At 33.2% G+C, this 20,770-nt stretch overlaps 2 long non-coding RNA genes across 3 annotated transcripts; both read left to right on the forward strand.

Annotated features, from left to right (window-relative positions):
• Positions 1–639: 639 nt before the first annotated feature.
• LOC25482236 (uncharacterized) lies at positions 640–2,282 on the forward strand. Its single transcript, XR_003008742.2, has 4 exons — positions 640–764; positions 1,170–1,291; positions 1,401–1,469; positions 1,575–2,282. It is a non-coding gene; the product is annotated as an uncharacterized lncRNA (long non-coding RNA).
• Positions 2,283–19,576: 17,294 nt separating this feature from the next.
• On the forward strand, positions 19,577–20,770 carry LOC25482240 (uncharacterized). 2 transcript variants are annotated; one of them, XR_005645295.1, is made up of 3 exons: positions 19,577–19,666; positions 20,070–20,188; positions 20,266–20,770. It is a non-coding gene; the product is annotated as an uncharacterized lncRNA (long non-coding RNA). The 2 variants fall into 2 exon arrangements; XR_003008815.2 differs by having other exon boundaries at positions 19,591–19,666; positions 20,050–20,188.

The raw sequence follows: 20,770 nt of genomic DNA on the forward strand, positions 1-20,770 counted from the left end.
ATGGATCAAAACGATGAAATTTTGGATTTTGAGGGGTGTAGTCCCGTAAGAAGTCCCTTCTAGGGAGTCTTCATGCTTGATTTTTTTTCCTGATTTTCTGTGAAACTTTCGGAACAATCGGATCAAGTAGCCCAAATATCATTTTTCTACTCGGAAAAGCTAACAATGACCTAAAATAGGAGAATGATAGTTAGGAAGATTAATAAGATCCTTAAAATGACTATCCATGATATAATCATGTTCAGAACTGGTGGTGATACAGTTCGGATTATATAATCTGAACTATTTTTCCCTTGAAATATGGTGTTTAGGGGGTGTTCTGATTCTAACATCCGAAAAAATAAGGTGTTTTTGAGGTTTTCAGATAATAAAATCTGAATTGGTGAAAAAACTCATTTTTCCACCCTATAACAAAGGAAAAAGTCAGTTTAGATTTTAAAATCCGAAAATCACAAATGCAATTTTGAAAAATATACAGGGCGCATGAGAATGACATAGGTGCGAAAAGTAATAGTCATAAAGTGAACCGTCCCAATCTAACCCATTTATATTATCTGACCCACTGGACCGAGCGGGCTGGATCGGACCAGTCCATTTGACAACTCTATATGGAACAATGTGTGTTTTCCTTGCCTTATAAAAAAAACCCAACTTACATAGGGTTTCAAACCTCCAACCCTTAGCAGCAGCCACTTCCTACCCTTTCCCCAACTGCCGCCACACTCTACCATTTTCCGCCGGATGCCTGTTTGGATTAACTATAGGTAAATGTATAATCTGTTTTTATGTATGAAATGTTTGTTCTTTTCATGATCTGGATTGAGATCTATGTCCATATGTTCAAAGCTTGTGGCTGTTTTGTTTATTTCCCCCATGATCTCACAAAGCGAGCCTTTGATTATAATAGTTGTTTAATTTATATGATTGTTGTCGTGTTGTTGCAACTCTTATATGTAATTTGAATAATTGTAGCTTTTTCACCCTCTAAGTACTCCTTCTACTTGGCGTTCTTTCAATATTTTCAATATATTTCTCTTCTGTGTCTTCAAAATTTATAAATAAAAATTTTCTCTGTTGGATCCATTCATTCGATTTGTTTATTTATTTTATTTTATTTGTATGCGTTCTTTTAATTTTTAGCTAACCTAGATCTGCCATCGCTATGCCAGGCAACAACTTGATGGCACTGTTGATGATGATTTTTATTTCATCATCTACAATGTCATGCATTTGGCCATTCATCAGTAATGTTGATCTTCTGTCTTCGAGTGTGATTTCTTTGATTAAACAGGTGAGGTACCACATTATATCTTAAGTAATGAATTTGTCAATTTTATTTGAAAGTTGGTGGGTAAATTAATTGTTTAATAGCATTTTTTTTTTCTCTCCTTCTTCTTCAGATTAATAAGCATCTAATTGTGGAATCTATTTGTGGAGGTTCGGGACCTATTGGAGGAGAAGTTTCACTTGTACGCCTCTATTACCAAATTTTTAAACATAGTCAATATGGTTAATGTTTTGTGTGAATGTTTTATTGGATGGTTGCATCAGTGTAACAATTGTTTTAACTGCAGGTATATTGAAAATGTATAGAAACCCAGAAACCCACAAGTGCCATGGGATGAAAGGTGCAAAAATGCTGAAAATCTAGTCATAAAAACAAAAGAAGAACCAAAAGTTAGTGATATTGAATCTAATTTAGTTGGAGGCATTGTTATTTCCGAACCAAGGAAAATTGAAATAGAGGGCATGTGGAATGTTACGAATAACAATGATCAAGTTGAATCTAACTTTCGTCATAAAGGAAAAGAGGAAATGATTCAAACTAATGAAGAGTCAGATTCTTCATTCCTTCATTCTCTTCTGAAGATGAGGAGTTAAGATTAGCATTACATAATTCACCGATCTTTCAATATCCACTACAATTTTGGAAAAGGCACCTCAGTCTTTTCGATATCTACTACAAACAAACTACCATATAGTGTGGAAAATGAAAATGGTTTGATAGGAAACTCTATACATTTTAAAGCAGCCGATGAAATTGATGGAGAAGAGGTGAAGTTTGAATAGGAGGAGCACAGGTAAAAGTTGATTCAAAAAGAAGAAGAATTCCAAGATAAGGAAATAGGGAAATGATTGAAATTAATATTCTTGTTGACTGTATTATGTGAAAATTATATTTGAAAAAACAAGGTTGATACTTGTATGTTTAGTGTTGAATCTTTAATTTTACTTTAAGATGGAAATGATATAAGACAATGTTTAAGTAACTAGTACAAAAATTGTTGTTCTGAGAGGTTTATATTGATTGTAAATTAACGAAACATGTTTATTGATTTTTATTACTACTTAATAACAAACGTTAGGGTGTATTTTTTCTTCCTTTTTATATAGTGTGAAAACATGTCTAAAGATACAGGTCATGATGGTGACTGCAATATAATTTAGTTCATTATGATCAATTGTTTTAAAGTGGTTTCTTAATCACTCTTCAATAGAAGACATTCTCTATAGTTTGTATTACTTCGTGCAAGTTCAATAGGTGTGGTCCAACCGAACATCTAATAAAATGTTAACTTGCTATCAATTAAATATCTTGCACCCAGTTCATGTAAATACACTGTTTCTCGGTTAAGGCACATTGTTAGTTTTTCTATTACTTAAGTACTTAGTATTTGCACTTTTGTACACATCATTATTTCGTTTTGACGTTACTAAGAGATTTAGATCTTCGTGAGTAAAGTGAAAAAATAAAGTTGTTATTTTAACAAATTCATGGTTTGTTATGATGTACCTACAATATTTATTAATGATTTGTTTATTGACGGTTAATATTATTCATTTTACACCCTAACAATGAATTGCTCACTTTAGAGGAGCCAGAATCTCCCAGCTAGGGATACTTTTGTTTAGACTCACTGATATCTTTGGGAGTACATTTTGTGGACATCAAGTACCTATTGCGCTTATCACTACAATTATTGAACTTATTAATCGTGTTCTGGCTATTGATATTCTCTGCTATGAATTTCTGATATAATGTTTTCTTTTATCCATTTTAGTGCTTGAAAAATGGCAATTCAATTTGCACCAATTTTGCCAATTTGTTAACCATGCTGGAAAGGTAAAGCTTATGATTTCAGAGAAACCTATTTCAATAACATTGCATGATAATTTCCAAAATCTTTCATGCTTAAAGTATACTGTATATATATTTGATTCACTTGAAGCATTTTGTTATAATTTCTGCTCCTTTCCACAACCATTATAGTGTCAAAAATATTCTGTTTTATTAGTCAAATGTAGTGTTCTAGAAAGGTAAAGTTTATGATTTCAGAGAAACCTATTTCATAATTTCTTTTTACACAGAGGATACACATAATCGAATAATAGCGTGTTCTCTCTTTTTATAAAAATTAAAAAACAATAAACTTGGTTTTTGATGGAAATCAAGAGACTTGGTATAATAATTGTCAATAAAAACAGGTTCCTGTTTTTGTGTAGCGTTATTCGTAAAAATTAGCATTTCCCCATTGATATAATGAAAATGCAAAATTTAACTACCAACTAACTAAATATATTTTTGACAAAAAAAACTAACTAAATATATTGGTAGACTTTTTTTTGAAGAAATTTATCATTCGTAACAGAATTCTATTTAAATTCATCAAATATATACGACGTCATATATAATAGAAAATTTTCAACATAGCTCTTTACTTGAACAATTTTTTTTACAAGTTTTCTTTAATATCTTTTTCAAATAAAGGATGAGAAAATAGGCACGTTCGTAGATGATTTTGCGCACCAAGGGCCTTGCAACATATCATACCGTGAGGGTGAGACTAAGAGCCAAACATGAGGCAAATCAACGAACTACCCTCAAAATTAATCAAGCAGAGGCGGTGCAATGTAGGCCACGTTGTGTGGGTAATAGAGACAATGTTTGCATATAAATACTCAATTTTTACATTGTAATAGAGACATCCAATCAAATATAAAGCTTATTTCGCTATTTTCATCTCTTTATAAATACTCAAATATTAAATTGCAAAAGTTAGTTATTTGAAGTATATGCTCTCCAAAAATTGGATTTTGGAATTCATACATTTTTATTTTAGAAATTAATTTTTTGAATAAAAACTATATATATATGCTGGTGTATCATGTTCTAAAAATTAAGTTCCATTTTTCATCTTATTTTTTCTTCAAAAATGAGTATTTTGCCTACAAAATTTTAGGAAATGAATATTTTGCGTAAAAAAAAAAGGGTGCAAAAGAGTAGCTTATAATAAAATTAAGGAAGTGCCAATAGTAAATGCATCCAATTTGGCACATTTATAAGTTCTTCAACATGGTTTGGGTCTAATTGCTCAAGGTCGGCCCATTTTTAACCCTATACAGTTTATCAATACCAAGTAGCGTAATGATATATAAGTTTCGCTACCATTGAAGCAGGGGAATCATACCATAAATTTTGCAACAAATTTTTATTAGAGAAAACCTAGATTACACATTGAGTTCATACCTAATCCATTTACGCAGGCGAATCAGGTATATGATTGTAGTACGATTTAGTTTTATTTTCAAATTCTGATATGATTCAACTATATTGTAACATAAATGGCTAGATTTATTTTTGGGGTATTGCAATCTTTTTTCTTCTTGCAAAATGGCATTTATTTTCCGTTGTTTTTAATCTTTTCCATGACTTTGTGTTTTATGGGTATGCGATGTTGGTTTTGAAATGTGTTTTTTTTTTTTTTTAAATATAGGGATAATCGCAAATCCATTCCAGATCTGAGAATCAAATTTGACAATTAAACCTTCAATTTAAATTTAGGGAGCTTTAAAGCCAAACTCATATGCTCACATATTTGGGCTTTAGGTTTTTCTTAGGAACCTTGGGCTTTGGTGTCACAAATTATTCAGATTTAAGATGGGAACCAACTAACTCTAAGATGACAACATTAAATTGGCTATTAATGCTTCCATGACCATTAAATTGGCTATTGATGTAGTTTACTTCAATGTATAAATTAATCTTGTGTTGTTCAATTTATGTTCAATTTTCGATTTATCTTGTGTTGTTCAATTTATATTCAATTGTCAATTAATGGTCTGTATGGTATAATAGAAGTACTTTGTCCTAAATGAATTCTTGAATAATTTTGTTCTCTTAAGGATATTATTTATCACCTATGGTATATATATGCTTGAACTCTTAACGGCTTTTAGCTCATGTTTTCATTTAACCTTTTAGAAGCATTTCACAAATCTTAACAATTTGATACAAAGTTTGCTTACGATATTATTCTCGTATCTTATTGGTATATATCTTCAAATCATTTATTTGATTAGAAGATATATTTATTTAACAATATATTTATTTGATTATTAGAACCTTTATTTCTTTTTAATTATTAATATTTAATTTCTATGTATATATAGAGATTATGTTTATATTTATATATATACAATAATTCTTTGTTTTTTCAATGAAGAAATACATGGATTTGTGTTGAAAATAATTTTCATATTTACTCTTATTTGTGGTCATCAAGATTATGGCATCATTTATCAAAATTGGTTCAATCTGGATAGATTTTTCGCAATATGATCTCACGGATCAACATCAATGTGAGCCATCAACTATATGGTAAATTTTATTTCAATTTATCTCCTTATTTTAATCTGATTATATTACATAAAATGTTGTAAATTTATAAACTGGGTAAGCTTTAATCCAAATCTTTGTTCCTAATATAAGAGATATCAATATTCAAAATGTTATTAGATTGACCAGTAACAAAGTTAGTGATTTGATTAATTATATGATAATTAGTGGCAATGAGAATGAAGATAATGCTCAAGATGTTAGAAGAACAGGTAACTTTCAATATCATTAGCTATTTATATTTTTTTACTATTTTATATTGTGTTGCTTGATTTTAATGTGTACTTAATATACACCAGAAAAAATAGGTCTAACGGTGGAGGGCCAAAAAGAAAATGTGACGAGCATTGTTATTTTTGAACCAAAGGAAAGTGAAATGGAGGGTATCAATGATGTTTCAATCAATAATAATGATGATGAAGCTAGCGTTGTTTATAAAGAAAAAGGGAATATGATTCAAACAAATGAGGAGTTAGAATTTTCATCCTCTGGGGAAGAAGAAGTCCTAGCATTTGCATCACATTTCCTACCCTTTCCATATGATTCACTACAATTTGGGAAAGGTGCCTCAAAGTTATTTACAGGTGGAACTGATTCTAGGCTCGAACTCAATATTGATGAAGGCATTGAAGAAAATTTATTGGACGGATTTTACTTCCCTTCAAACAATGTCGAAGTAAGTATATCATTATTTCATTATACATAACCATTTAATAGTGTTATTGCTTTATATATGATTTTAGCTAATAACCATTCATATAACATTCATTTTGCGTGTGCGCGCACCCACATATATAGACATATCTATGAAAATATTTTTTTTAACAATCTATTTTAATAACATGCAACAAAATTCACACTTTTATTTTATCAATTTTATTTTTTAAATTCCTTTCTAGGATTATGCAGTCTGAGTCAAGATTCTCTCAATTTATTAGTCTCTCCATTTCTTCCATTTGAAAAGATAAAAACACAGAAAATTAAAAATAATTATTAATAGTGAAATCCGCTTATGAATAGGATCAGTACATACTTTTTTGTATCTATCTCTCACCAAATGACATTATCCATTTATTTTTAAGCAAATGGAGAGGATCTTGACTCATGCAATCTATACTAGTTAGCTTATACAACATAATATATATTTCAACTATTATCATATTTCATTTTTAAAATCTCAGATACTTAATTTGATTTCCAGTTATAAAAAGATATGTTTATTTCTGGCAGGAAAATAATGTGCTCAAAAAAGAGAAGGAATGTGAGAATGACATAGATGAAATGGCCGTGCAAAAGGTTCCAGAGATCCTTAAAGACAAACTACCAAATGTGGAAACTTCAAATGGCATGAAGGGTCACTCTATACTTTTTGAAGAAAGTCATGCAATTAGTGAAGAAGAGGTGAAATTTGAAAAACGGAGCAGTGGAAAAAGTAGTCCCCAAAAGAAGATGGATCCCAAGAGAAGGAAATATGAAAATAACTGAAATTCATATCTTTTTTGGTTGTTTTATATGAAAATTAAATTGAGGAAACAAGGTTGATGGTTGAAGATACTTGGTTTTGTAAACTTCAATTTTAATTAAAGATAGAAATGATATAAGACAATGAAAAAGTAGATGGTAGAAGACTTGTTTTTGTGAGAGGCTTTAATGTAACATATCAAAATTCCATTATAATTTTCTATGCTACAAAATATTGTGGATTTATGTCTATAAGTTTCTTCATATCATTGAAGAGAAATCCTTTGTAGATGCAATTAGGTTGCAATTTTTGATACAGTGAAAAAGCACAAACAAATATGATTTAATTGAAGCTTTGGTCTTTCTATTTTGCTAATAAGGTACTTTGCCTTATATAAGCATTGTATTGCCTCATGATTGGAATCAATGAAAAATAATACTCCCTCCGTCCCAAATTGTATGACGTTTTGAGCATTTCACACATGTTAAGAAATGTAATTAATATTGTGTGGGAAAGAGATATTATGAGTTGTTTTACAAAATTATCCTTAATAAATGATATGAGAAAGATAAATGAAAGAATTGAAAAAAGAAAGAGTAATAAATAGTTAAGGATATAATAGAAAAAGTAACATTAATGTTTCATTGGTATTCTAAAGTGACATACAATTTGGGACAAATATTTTTTCTAAAGTGACATACAATTTGGGACGGAGGGAGTAAATTTTATTTTCTAACTTCTCTCTAAACTCTATAGTGTGGTCCCTTCTCAAATTGGGCCGTATCACTCTTTCACTAGAGGCATCTAAGGGAACCCTAAAATTGCATCCGCAAACAGTTGTGTATCTTAATGAATACCAATTTATGTCTACAATCTCATACTTCTTTGCATGCTCTATGTACACATTTTCATATCACTATCATCAGCGAAATTGAATGTTATTCGCTTCTTTTGAACCTACGATCAATTGATAACATTACATGTACATCATTTAACAATGCTAATTTAGAACATGAACTAAAATGCTTTGCTCGCATTTCGCACGTAGAGGTCAAATATTATACAAATACTATGAAATTAAACTCGTTTGTAAAGTAACTTCTTCAATGTAAAGGAGTCAAAAATCCCACATAGTACTACGCAATTACTGTCCGAGAAATATTTGTGCGAAAGTATCAGCGTCAAATGACTTCTTCCGATGCCAATTGCTAGGATTTCAAAATGGGATCCGGACCACCAATTTTAAGACGGAATGACATTGTGTCTCTGTCTCTGTCTCTATCTCTCTCTCTCGCACACTGTACGTACCTCTGTATCATTTTACTTATTATTTCTATTTTATATATTTTTCTCATAAAATACAAATGAATACACTAAGCCATGGTGTCTTTTCCTTCGGAAAGGTAGTCCAATCCATTTCCTTCAAAATGGTGTTGACACCATGTTAAAAATGAGCAATAAATGTTTTTTGAAATTGGTTGAAGATTGAAATTGGTTTAATCTTCATAGATTGAAATTGGTTGGGATGAAAGGTGCAAACATGTTGAAAATGTAGATCCAAAAACAAAAGAAGATATAAAAGCATATGTCAATGGCAAAATGCCTATCGAGTTTTCTGTATTTTTAGTTGTAAATTTCATACTATTGAATTTGATTTCAAGTGATAAAAAATATATTTCATTCTTGCAGGTAAATAGTGTGCCGGTGTGAGGATGTCACACATGATGTAGATGATGTACTCGTGCATGAGATTGCAGAGATCCTTACAAATAAACTACCTTTTAGTGTGGAAAATGAAAATGGTATGCTAGGAAACTCTATACGTTTTGAAGCAACTCGTGAAACTGATGGAGAAGAGGTGAAGTTTGGAAAGAGAAACACAAGTAAAATTAAATTCGAAAAGATCGAGGAATCCAAAAAGAAGGAAATAGGGAAACTGGACTAGAATTCTGCAAGAAGAAGAGAGGGTTGATAATCCGGTTTTGCATCAGCTAATTTTCGCAGTTGCAGCCACAGTTTGATGTGCCAGATACTTTCAGGTGGCTGCCTGATGCAGCGGCTGGTTTTTCTGTTAAAGATTGCTACTTGGAGTTGTCAAATCTATTATGTTCGGCTGATAACGATGACTAATTTGTGGCAGCAGTTAGGCGGATATGGAGCACTTTCATTCCTTTGAATATATGTGTCTGCGCGGGTGGAGGTCATTGCAGGATAGGCTACATAGTGCAGTTGGTGGCAGGGGGTCTCTCCTTGTTCATAGACTCAAAAATATTCAGAAAACTATACATAGTGCTTATAACTTGGAATCTACATGGACCACAACAAATATATGAACATTCACTTAAAACAGATTAAGCAGCAACTAAAATTGTTTTCTATGATGTTTGGTTCTTCTTGGCACAAAAATATAATAAATCAAAAATAATATAGATACTACCCTCGGGCCTCAGCATGTACTTTAGAGCTAAAGAATTTCAATATTCATAACTATTATATTGGAGCAGTATATTGTAATTTGTAACCCTTAAAAACTAGTCTTAATGATGATGAAACCTCTGCAGACTTAGCCTTCCAAAAGATACTTGTCTGCTAAAAAAAATATAAACCATAAAGAAGTAGATATATGAAACAAATGGTGGAGCGCAAAAGCAAACAAATGTGATAAAGGAAACATTGATAGGGACGACTTAGAATCCTCTTCATTTCTTAAAAGAAATGTGTATTAAATTTGATTTTATAGAGTAAGAATGTTACCCATCAAATCTTTTTTCAACAGCGTCAAACTGTGTAAATACATCATAATTCATTCGAAAATGCTAGGTTCCTATTTTTAGCCCAATGTGGCTTAGCACCATACTTGAAAAATACAATTTGTTCCAATTCCTCCCACACATCTTGGTTTAATCTAGGAGTAAATTGATCATTTGCACGATAATAGTTGAAATCAATCACTACAGAGTCTTCTGATTGTCCTAGATATGCTTCCAAGGCTTTAATGTAATGTATCAAAATTCCATTATAGATGTCTATGCCACAAAAAATTTCTGGATTTATGTCTCTTAGTTTCTTCACATCAATGATAAAGTCTCCAAATTTTGAAGCAGGGAAAATTGATGTTGACTCATAGAAGAACAATCCTTTGATTCTTGGATCCCATTCACATGATGTGTCTATTCTTGTTGAATATAAGCATGAACCTGAAGTTAGCATTTTACCTTGATAGCCAATTACAGGATAACCGGTGAAGATTAGGTGATTGTTCTTCAATCCATTGGCTGTTAATTTCTTGAATCCCAATGTAGTGGATGCTGTTACGCATTTTCTATTCTTGTTTCCTGTGTTTTCCAGCAATTTCTCTGCATGACAACGTTTAAGTTATATATTATAGCATCTTATAAACTTTGACCTGAACTCAAGATTGCAAATTGTGGATCGATGTGCAGTTAGGTCACAATTTTTGGTATTGTGAATAATTGCAGACAAATGTGCTTAGTGCAACCATTGTTGCAGCCAGCGGCGTACTACAACTAAAACCAAGAACACTTATTAAATTGTGGTCTACAAAACTACTAGGTAGCACCGACATTTGAAGATGTGACTGATGTTGACACTGAGATATGTGGTTACATTCAATTATTCTTTTTTTTTTTTTTTTTACTAGATTCGACGTGTCATTAATTAGCGTCAGTAGTGTGTTTGGTGTTCTTGTTTGTGTCACAGATTTATGTGGTCTATGCGACCACATTGCGATCATAATTTTGGTCCTTCTAGCCACATGTCTACAATTTTTCATGGTATGAAGAATTATAACAGCAATCGCAACCGCATACGTAATTTAGAACCTTTTCTTTAGTTTATTTATTGTTAGTCCATGAGATCACATCTCATTTGTAAAAGTTTGACTTTATAACTTCAAGGGAGGAAGTTCAAATCCCTCCGAAGACAATTGTAAACTGATCATCAGTGTAACTTTAATAATAATTTCTCCCTTTTCAAAGTTTTTTAAAAAAGTTGGTTATTACTTGCTATCTAAGAACAATATGACAGTGAGGTCCTCAAGCCAGTACCAAGAGTTGAACCCACGCCCTTGTGGGGTATGAGCTAACTCCTTGCACGCTTGGCCAACCGCAATTGGCAAAACTTTATTATCTTTAATTGGTTATTGCTTGCTAACAGAAATATGAAAATAATTTTAGAACAGCACAAGATGAGATCATTATTACCTGCTGCTCTAACTGACTGAGATACCAATATTTCGTTGGCTTGAAATCCAATGAAATCATAGACTCCGTCACCAGAGGCATCTAAGGAACCCTGAAATCGTATCTATAATCAGCTGTGTGCCTTGATGGATACCAAGTTATGTCCACAAACTCATACTTTTTTACATGTTATATGTACACGTTTTCAATATCATTATCATCAGTGAGATTGAATGTTATGCTTCTTTTGAATCTATGCTCAAGTGATAACTTCACCTGACATCGTTTAATAATGATAATTTAGAACATGAACTAAATTGCTATGCTAGCATCCCTCACTATGAGGTTAAAAATTATGGTGCCATCCAATTAAATATATTTGTAAAGTAACTTCTTAGGTGTAAAGGAGTTAAATCCTACATTGTACTATGCAATTACTGTAATTAAGAAGAAGATTTGTGCGAAAGTATGAGCGATAATTGACTTCTTCAAATGACAGTTTCTTGGCTTTCAAAATGGGATCCAGACCACCTACTTTAAGGTGGGAAATACATTGTGTCTTTGTCTCATCTCTCTCATACATCGCTCTCTTTCTCATCTTACTTATTGGCGAGACCTTGTATTTGGAGAGCAACCAATATGTGAACAATATTCAATCCTTTATAGTCTAGTCTCATACAAAGAGCATCACTCGCGCAGAAATTTACTCCAGCTGGTACACAGCAGAACCGGAGCTGGTTCTGGTGCAGCATTCGGTCCAGTGAGGAAGAGGAGTGAATCCGAGTTATACTAGGCGTTGACAGAGGTTCAGTTGTAGGAAAGGGTGACAGATGTGGTCAAGTGGCTGCTGGACGAAGACAACGGATTCTCGTTCAAAACCTGCTATAGTCTGCTGCTTGATCTTCACTTTTCTGCTGATGATGATGCAAAATTTTTGACAGCAGCTCGGAGTTTTGTGGGACACATCACTCCCCAAAAAAATCAGTTTGTTTGGGTGGTAATTATTTCAGGATAGGCTTCCAACTATGGAATAAAGAAGGAGAGGAGTTAGTCGGAACTTGCACCGACAATACTGTGTCTTTTGCTTTGATGGAACAGAGACAGTAAGTCATTTGTTCGTGAATTGCAGAAAGACTCAAAATATGGGATTTAATTTTTAGATGGCTAGATTGGAAAGCAGTCGAATGGAGAAATGCATTAATTGATAACTTCATGCTGTTTATTTCGCTTTGTAAAGGAAAGAATGGTAAAAAAGCGTCTCATCTAAATTTTCTAACAACTGTTTGGTGTATTTGGTTGGAAACGTAATGTAACGATATTCTTTTTAACGGGAAAGATGTCAATGTTCATGAGATGGTTGGTCGAATTAAGCTGTTGTCATGGTCTTGGTTTATTTATAGGGCGGGTAGAAACAAGAACTTTGTCTTCTCAAATAGGTGGACAAATCCACTTCATGTTTTACGATGCTTTTGAAGCAAGTAAATTATTTCCTTGTGGTTGATTTGTTCAGTTTGTTGATGACTTCGGATGTGAAGTTTTTACCGTGTAAGGAGGTTTGAATTGCATTGCTTCAGGGTTCGTTTCTGTTCTGTCTGTGTTGTAGTATGCATGGTTAAAGTTTCTCTTAGCTTTTGTGACAACTAAATTGTTCTGGTGTACTTGGTTTAATTTGTACTACTAGTGTAGTTGTACTCTGCTTCAAAAGCGGTTTTGCACATTTAGTGTGGTTGATAACGGCTTTGTGCATTTGGTTGAAACAAAACAGCATTCTTTTTAACGGGAAGGTGGTCAATTGCTTGGAGGTGGTTGATTGTATAAAGCGGTTATCTTGGTCTTGGTTTATATGTTGGTCTTGGGTTTATACGTAGGGAGGGGTCATAAACAAAAAATTTACTAGCGTGTATTCAAAGTGTTTGATCCTATATTTTCTGTAATGGTTCCCGAGTACTGTTGCATTGGAGAAGCTCTGCTGCTACCATTAGCCGTGTTTTCTGTAAAGACTGGTTTTTTCTGATGTGAAGAGTGTGGGATTGTTTGTTGTACGAGGCTGCCTGGTGTCACTCTTGTTGGGAATGCAGGAGAAACTTTGGTTCTTATAGTCTGCAGTTGGTTTCAGGTTTCTCCTAGTTCATAGACTCGAAAAAAATATAAAGCATAAAGAAGTAGATATATGAAACAAATGGAGGAGCGCAAAAGCGAACACGCATGATAAAGGTGTGATAAAGGAAACATTGATAGGGACGGCTTAGAATCCTCTTCATTTCTTAAAAAATATGTGTATGAAATTTGATTTTCTAGTTAGAATGTGAGACATCAAATCTTTATACAACCGCGTCAAACTGCTTGAATACATCATTATTCATTGGAGTGAATCAAAGTACACAAATGTTGATAAAGACCTACAAACTCTAGCTTCCTTGTAGACAAGTCCATGACTACAATAATCCCCATTTTGTGGACTACAATGTCTATCTTCACAACAACTAAAATAAAAGCCCCAACACCTACTAAATTCTTTTATTTACAAGACAAGAATATACAATTAATTTATTCTCTATCTATTGTGGACTCCATATGAATGAATACAACTAAAGTGATGACATGTTTACATATTCAATTGTTGAAGTTAGTTTTTTTAAGTATATTCTCTCCAAAAATTGAATTTTGGAATAAGCATTTGTCTTTTAGAAAGTAAATTTTTGAATAAAACCTATATATGTTGGGGTATCGTGTTATGAGAATTATGCTCCAATTTTTATTTAAAGGCTTAATTGCATGTTTGGTCTCTTGTGTTTATTTTAGGTTTTAAGTTGGTCAAGTGACAGAAGAGACTAACTTATTCCAATGTGAGTAACGTTTTGAACCAACTTGAAAATTTTAAAACATAAGGGACAAACTTGAAACTTTTAAAAAATAAGGGACCAACTTAAAACCTAAAATAAACATATGGGATCAAACATGCAATTAAGCCTTATTTAAATTTTGCTTAAAAAATAGTATTTTGCATAAAAGATTTCAATAAATGAGTATTATGTGTTTAAAAAAGTATGCAAAATTGTGTATTTTGTATTTAAAAAAGAGTGCAAAAATGTGTATTTTGTGTATAAAAAAGTGTGCAAAAGAATATCCTATAAGAAAAATAAGGATGGGCCAAAAGTAAATGCACCCAATTATTTTCATTTATAAGTTCTTCAACATGATTTGGGTCTAAACGCTCAAGGTCGGCCCATTTTTCACCCTATAAATTTTATCAATACCAAGTAGCATAATGACAAATAAGTTTTGCTACCATTGAAGCATGTGAATCATGTGTAAAATCAGTGCAACAAATTTTTACAAGAGCAAAAGAGAAAACTTAGATGCACATTGAGTTCATGCCTAATCCATTCAAGCAGGAGAACCAGGTATACGATCTTAGTACGATTTAGTTTTGTTTTCAAATTCCGATATGATTCAGTTATATTGTAACATAAACGACTAGATTTATTCTTGAGATATTTCAAATTCCGATATGATTCAGTTATATTGTAATATAGGGATGATCGTAAATGCAGATCTGAGAATCAAATTTGTGAATTAAACCTTCAATTAGAATTCAGAGAGCTTACAAATCAAGCTTATATGCAAACATATTTCGGTTTTAGGGTTTTATTAGGAATTTTGAATTTTCTGGTTATAAATTATTTGAGATGGACACTAACAAAACATCATATGACAATTTTATCATACTTAAAATCAAATTTGGTTATTGGAACAAATTAAATGGTTCCAAGACCATTAATTTGGATATCAATGTAGTTTATATGCGGATGATACTTTGTGTGTGGGGAAGGCATGGAGAATTTGTGGACTTTGAAGGCGATTTTGAGGGGGTTTGAAATGGCGTCCGGTTTGAAGGTAAATTTCTCCAAAAGTAGTTTCATTGGTGTGAATGTTCCGAATGCTTTTATGGATATGGCGTGCGACTTCCTAAATTGTAGTCGCGGGAACATTCCTTTTATGTATCTTGGCTTACCGGTGGGAGCAAATCATGGTAGAGCCATAACGTGGGATCATCTTGTGGGCCATTTGAATAAACGGTTGAACTCTTGGGGGAATAGGTATATTAGCCTTGGAGGTAGGATTGTCTTACTTAACTCGGTACTAAATGCCATACCTATCTATTATTTGTCATTCATGAAGATGTCGGTGAAAGTTTGGAGGAAGATTGTTAGAATTCAAAGAGATTTCCTTTGGGGGGGAGTGGAGGGGGGGAGGAAGATTGCGTGGGTCAAGTGGTCAAAGGTATGTTTACCAAAAGCTAGAGGAGGTTTGGGGGTGAGGGATGTCCGGAAGGTGAATTTAAGTCTCTTGGCAAAGTGGCGATGGAGGCTAATCCATGGTGAGAATTTGCTATGGAAAGAGGTGCTTTGCGAGAAGTATGGCACACAAGAGATTAATGGGTTTGAGAGTGATTCTAATGTTTGGCCGGGCTACGCTTCAAAGTAGTGGAAGGATTTGATGGGATTAGACCGGAGTGGGAATTCCAATTGGTTCACTTCGGAGGTGGTTAGAACGGTGGGAAATGGAAACAAAACTAGCTTTTGGAATCATGTGTGGGTAGGGGAAGAAACTTTTAGGAGTAAATATCCGCGGCTTTTCGACATTTCAAATCAAAAGGAGGTGACTATAGGGGATATGTGGGTGCAACAAGGGGTTTGGGAGTGGTCTTGGAGAAGGATTTTTTTTGTGTGGGAAGAAAACCTCTTTGCGAACTTGTTGAGGGATGTAGAGGGTTGTAGGCTTTCCGATGAGGAAGACCGGTGGGTTTGGAAGTTGGAGGAAAAGGGGGTTTTTTCGGTAAAATCTATGTTCAAGAAGTTGGAGAATGTGTTGGGTGTGGAGGATGAACCTAGGGGCTGGGAGAGGGGAGTGTTTAAGGATATTTGGGAAAGTCCGGCGCCTTCTAAGGTGGTGGCTTTTTCGTGGAAGCTTCTTTATGACTGGATTCCTTGTCGGAGAAACCTTGCCGTGAGAATTCAATGTCCTCCCTCCGGACGTTCCTTTGACGTGTGTTCTTTGTGATAGCGCGGAAGAGTCCTCGATTCACTTGCTTCTTCACTGTCAAATTGCTAGTAAGGTTTGGAAGCATCTTATGAGGTGGCTTCAAGGTATTTTCATTACTCCGCCGAATCTCCTTTACCATTGGGAGTGTTGGAATAATATGGCGATTAATAAGAAAGTTCGTAAGGGGTATCGGCTCATTTGGCATGCAACAGTATGGTTGTTATGGAAAATTAGGAATGACAAAATCTTTAACAATGGGGGGTGTGACGTGTCTCGTATCGTTGAAGAGGTGAAGGTTTTGTCGTGGAGATGGAGTCTAACGAGATTGGATATACCTGAGTGTTTGTTTTATGAGTGGGCGTGGGACCCGAATGAGTGTTTGGTTCGGGTTTTGCCTTAGGGGAGCCGGTGTTTTGGGTCTGGGCTGCTAGCAGGTTTTTTGCTGATGTGGGTATGTGGGGCTGTTTTAGCTGCTGTTAGCAGCGCCTCATCTAGGCTGTTCTATCTGTGGGTTCATTTAGTGGGGTGGTTTAGCTATGTCTCTGAAATTTGGTTGTGTTGCTGAATTGCAGGGCCATAACTTCTGTCATCTAGGACTGGTAGTTGGAGTTTTTTCTTCTGGTGTCTGGTTGGTTCGGGTGCTTTGGGTATATCCGACATCTTTTGGTTTGTATTCCTTTGCGTACCTAGTGCGTCTTGTGCGGGTATTGCTTAATAAATTTTGCTGTTTCAAAAAAAAAAAGTGTAATCTATTTGAATTTTATAATTTATTTTGTGTTCTTCAATTTGTGCGCATGATGAGAACATCATTATAGAGGCCAGTTTTATTATATTCTACAATTACAAATTTTTTGATTAATTTTATAGATTCTAAATTCCAACTAAAATTTAAATATTAATTCCATTTTATGTTTTGTGACATGGGATAGGTTGTGAAGGAAATGATGTTTTCATCATTAAATCTAATAGAAATTTATATTATTCCATGGGTAAGAGTAGTCATCCTATAACCCCTAAAATACTAATTTATTTCAATATGTGACAACTTCAGGAAAGGGAAAAGGAAATTCAATAGTGTCAAGGAAATGGCAATCATCTATAATTATAGAAGATGATGCAATCAATGAAGATGACAAATCTAGAAAGATGTGCTTAAATGATATAATGAAGAAGTTATGCCTGACTAATGGAACATATCCTTCCAATGAAGTGGCTCCCCAAATTTGTATGACATCCGGATCAATTAAGGTAACACTCTCATATCAAGGAGTTGTATTGGAAACTATATTATATGACATTCAATCATTTGGCGTTAATTAATCTTATATATTTAATTATTTTCAATTGAATTTACGTTTTCAATTAATTTTGTTTTAATTTTCATGGATACCGAAGAATGCTCTCAAAATGAATACGCGACAAGAAGAAAACGAGGTTTCAAACATAGCGGTAGATTCAAAACATATTGGAAAATTGGAAATCCAATATAGTGGTGGTTTCAATATGCACGACAATGAAAAAAATACACTAAATTTTTTTCTGCACTAAATTATACTCTCAATTTGGTCCGCCATAAACTATATTTGTAGCTCTCTCCATGCGTACCAACAAAAAAAAAAATACATAGTTGAACCAAATAAGTGAAATGAGGCCAATACAATAACAATTACAAATACACTTGTTCCTCAAAGAAAATGCAAGATAGCTAATAAACCCTAACACTTCTAGCAACTTAATGCATTTATTGACACCTGATTAAAGACAAACTCCCAACCTAAAACAAAACCAAACACACCTACTATAAATAGTATACAACTAAAGAGAGAACCAATCCTTCAAAAAATTAACTAAAGAGAAACAAATTTAAAACGGAAAATCTTGGGAACCACTGTTTCACCGTTAACTTCTTTATAAGATTTTGAAATAAAAAATCCATGTCTTTTCTTCAAAAACAATAAAATAAAATAAAAAACATGTATTACATTTAGGTTGGATAATAGTATAATCAGAACATATGGGACTAGAGCTGTCAATATGGTCAGGTCCTTCGGGCCAGCCTATCGACCCTCTCTTTGCAGGTTGGGCCGTTAAAAAGCATGTAAAAACAGTCCTTTCTTTTTGGCCTAGGCCAGGCTACTGGGCTTGTAGGCCAGTCCTTTAAAAATACTTAAAAAAGTACTTTTTAAAATAGTTTTACTATGTAAGACTTGATTATTTAATTCTGTAAGACTAAATTTTATTGTCTCCAATGTTGCATTTGTGAGCTCTGATAAATATTCTCTATTTTTGCATTTATGTTTTGTGTTATTTATCACTCATGTATGTTGATAATAATTTATGTGGTATGTTTCTATTAAAAAAATATGTGATACTATAGCGTTTAGACGAACATTATGTGTCCATTTATCTCGTCTTCTTATTCCGATGATGAGTATAAATTACAAACAGTAGTTTTTTATGAAATTTTGATTAAAATTATTGGTATAGATAATGAATACTTTACATTTTCAAATTGTCATCAAATATACTTATCGTTTTCAATGATACCAACAATATAACAATTATAATATCTTTATAAAAATATATATAACATATATAATGTATTCTTATCTGTTTAAATGACACCAAAAAGATAACATTCTTATAGTCAAATTTATTTAAGGGTATAATTGAAAGGAGAAAAAACATCTTAAAACGGTATTCTTATATATTGTATAGAATAGTATAGATGTAGCTTTATTTTCATTCCTTATTTTATTTTTTCTTAAAATAAAGTAATGCATTTTGAAATACGGGCCAGACTTCCCCATCAGGCCTTGTAACCCACTTCTAATTAGACGTTTCTCTTTAGGCCCTCAATATCTCCAAGACCCGTAAATACGTACACATCTGGTAGTTATCTACCATATATACATTTTTTTTAAGACATATATCTTGTAGATAATTACCGGATGTGTATTTAGAGAGGCTTAAAGATATCGTGGGATGTAAAAAAATGTTCCTTTAATTGGAATGGGTTCAATTTTAGTAGCCATGAATAAAGTGGGTCGACAAACTCTGGCCCATTTACATGAGCTGACCAACTGGGCCGAGGCAGGCTGGACCGGACCAGCCCATTTGACAGCTCTATGGAATTGTGTGTTTTTTCCTAGCCTTATAAAAGAACCCAACTCACATAGGGTTTCAAACCTACAACCCTAGCAGCAGCAGCCACTTCCTACCCTTTGCCCAACAGCCGCCTCTCCCTACTATTTCCCAGCGGATGCCTTGTTTTTATAGGTATATGCGTATTCTGCAGTTTTATTTCTTTGTTGTATTAGAGTTTCAGTGTTGTTGTTCTGGTCATTTTCGGGTACAATCTAGTTTTTTGTGTTTTTGTTTTAATTATGAAGTGCTAGTTCTTTTCATAATTTGGATTGGGATGTCCATATGTTCAAGGCGTGTGGCTGGGTTTTTTTTTCTTTCCTTTCTCACCGATATATACTCTCACAAATTAGCCTTTGATTATAATAGCTATTTGATTTTAGAGGATTATAATAGCCTTTGATTGTTTCAATATTTCAATAAATTACTCTTTTGTTTCAACAATCATTTTTCTATTCTCTCATTTGTTTCGTTTAGTTAATTTATATGTGTGTTCTTTTGATTTTTGGCTAATGTAGATCTGCTCAATCTATGCCAGAAACAACTTGACTGATGATGATGGTTTTTATTTCATCATCATGTACAGTGTCATTCCATTGGCCATTCATCGATAATATTGATTTTCTTTCGTCAAGTGTGATTTCTTTGATTAATCAGGTGAGGTATCATACTATATTTTAAAGAATGAATTTGTCATAGCATTAGTAACTTGATACATTTTTGTTTTCTTGCAGGAAAATAATGTGCCCACAAAAGAGAAGGAATGTGAGAGTAACATAGATGGCTTGAAGGGTCACTCTATACTTTTTGAAGAAAGTCATGCAATTAGTGAAGAAGAGGTGAAATTCGAAAAGCGGAGCAGTGGAAAAAGCAGACCCCAAAAGAAGATGGATCCCAAGAGAAGGAAATATGAAAAGACTGAAATTCATATCATTTTTGGTTGTTTTATATGAAAATTAAATCGAGGAAACAAGGTTGATGGTTGAAGATATTTGGTTTTGGAAACTTCAATTTCAATTAAAGATAGAAATGATACAAGACAATGAAAAAGTAGATGGTACATTAATTTTTATTTTTGAAATACTAGAAAAACGTGGCTTAGCACCGTACTTGAAAATGTAATTCATTCCAATTCCTCCCAAATGTGTTGATATACTTATGAGGCTTTAATGTAACATATCAAAATTCCATTTTAGTTTTCATATCATTGAAAGAGAAATCCTATTTAGATGTTGTTAA

This window comes from Medicago truncatula, chromosome 1 (assembly GCF_003473485.1).
Source record: "Medicago truncatula cultivar Jemalong A17 chromosome 1, MtrunA17r5.0-ANR, whole genome shotgun sequence".
NCBI classification, from domain to species: Eukaryota; Viridiplantae; Streptophyta; class Magnoliopsida; order Fabales; family Fabaceae; genus Medicago; species Medicago truncatula.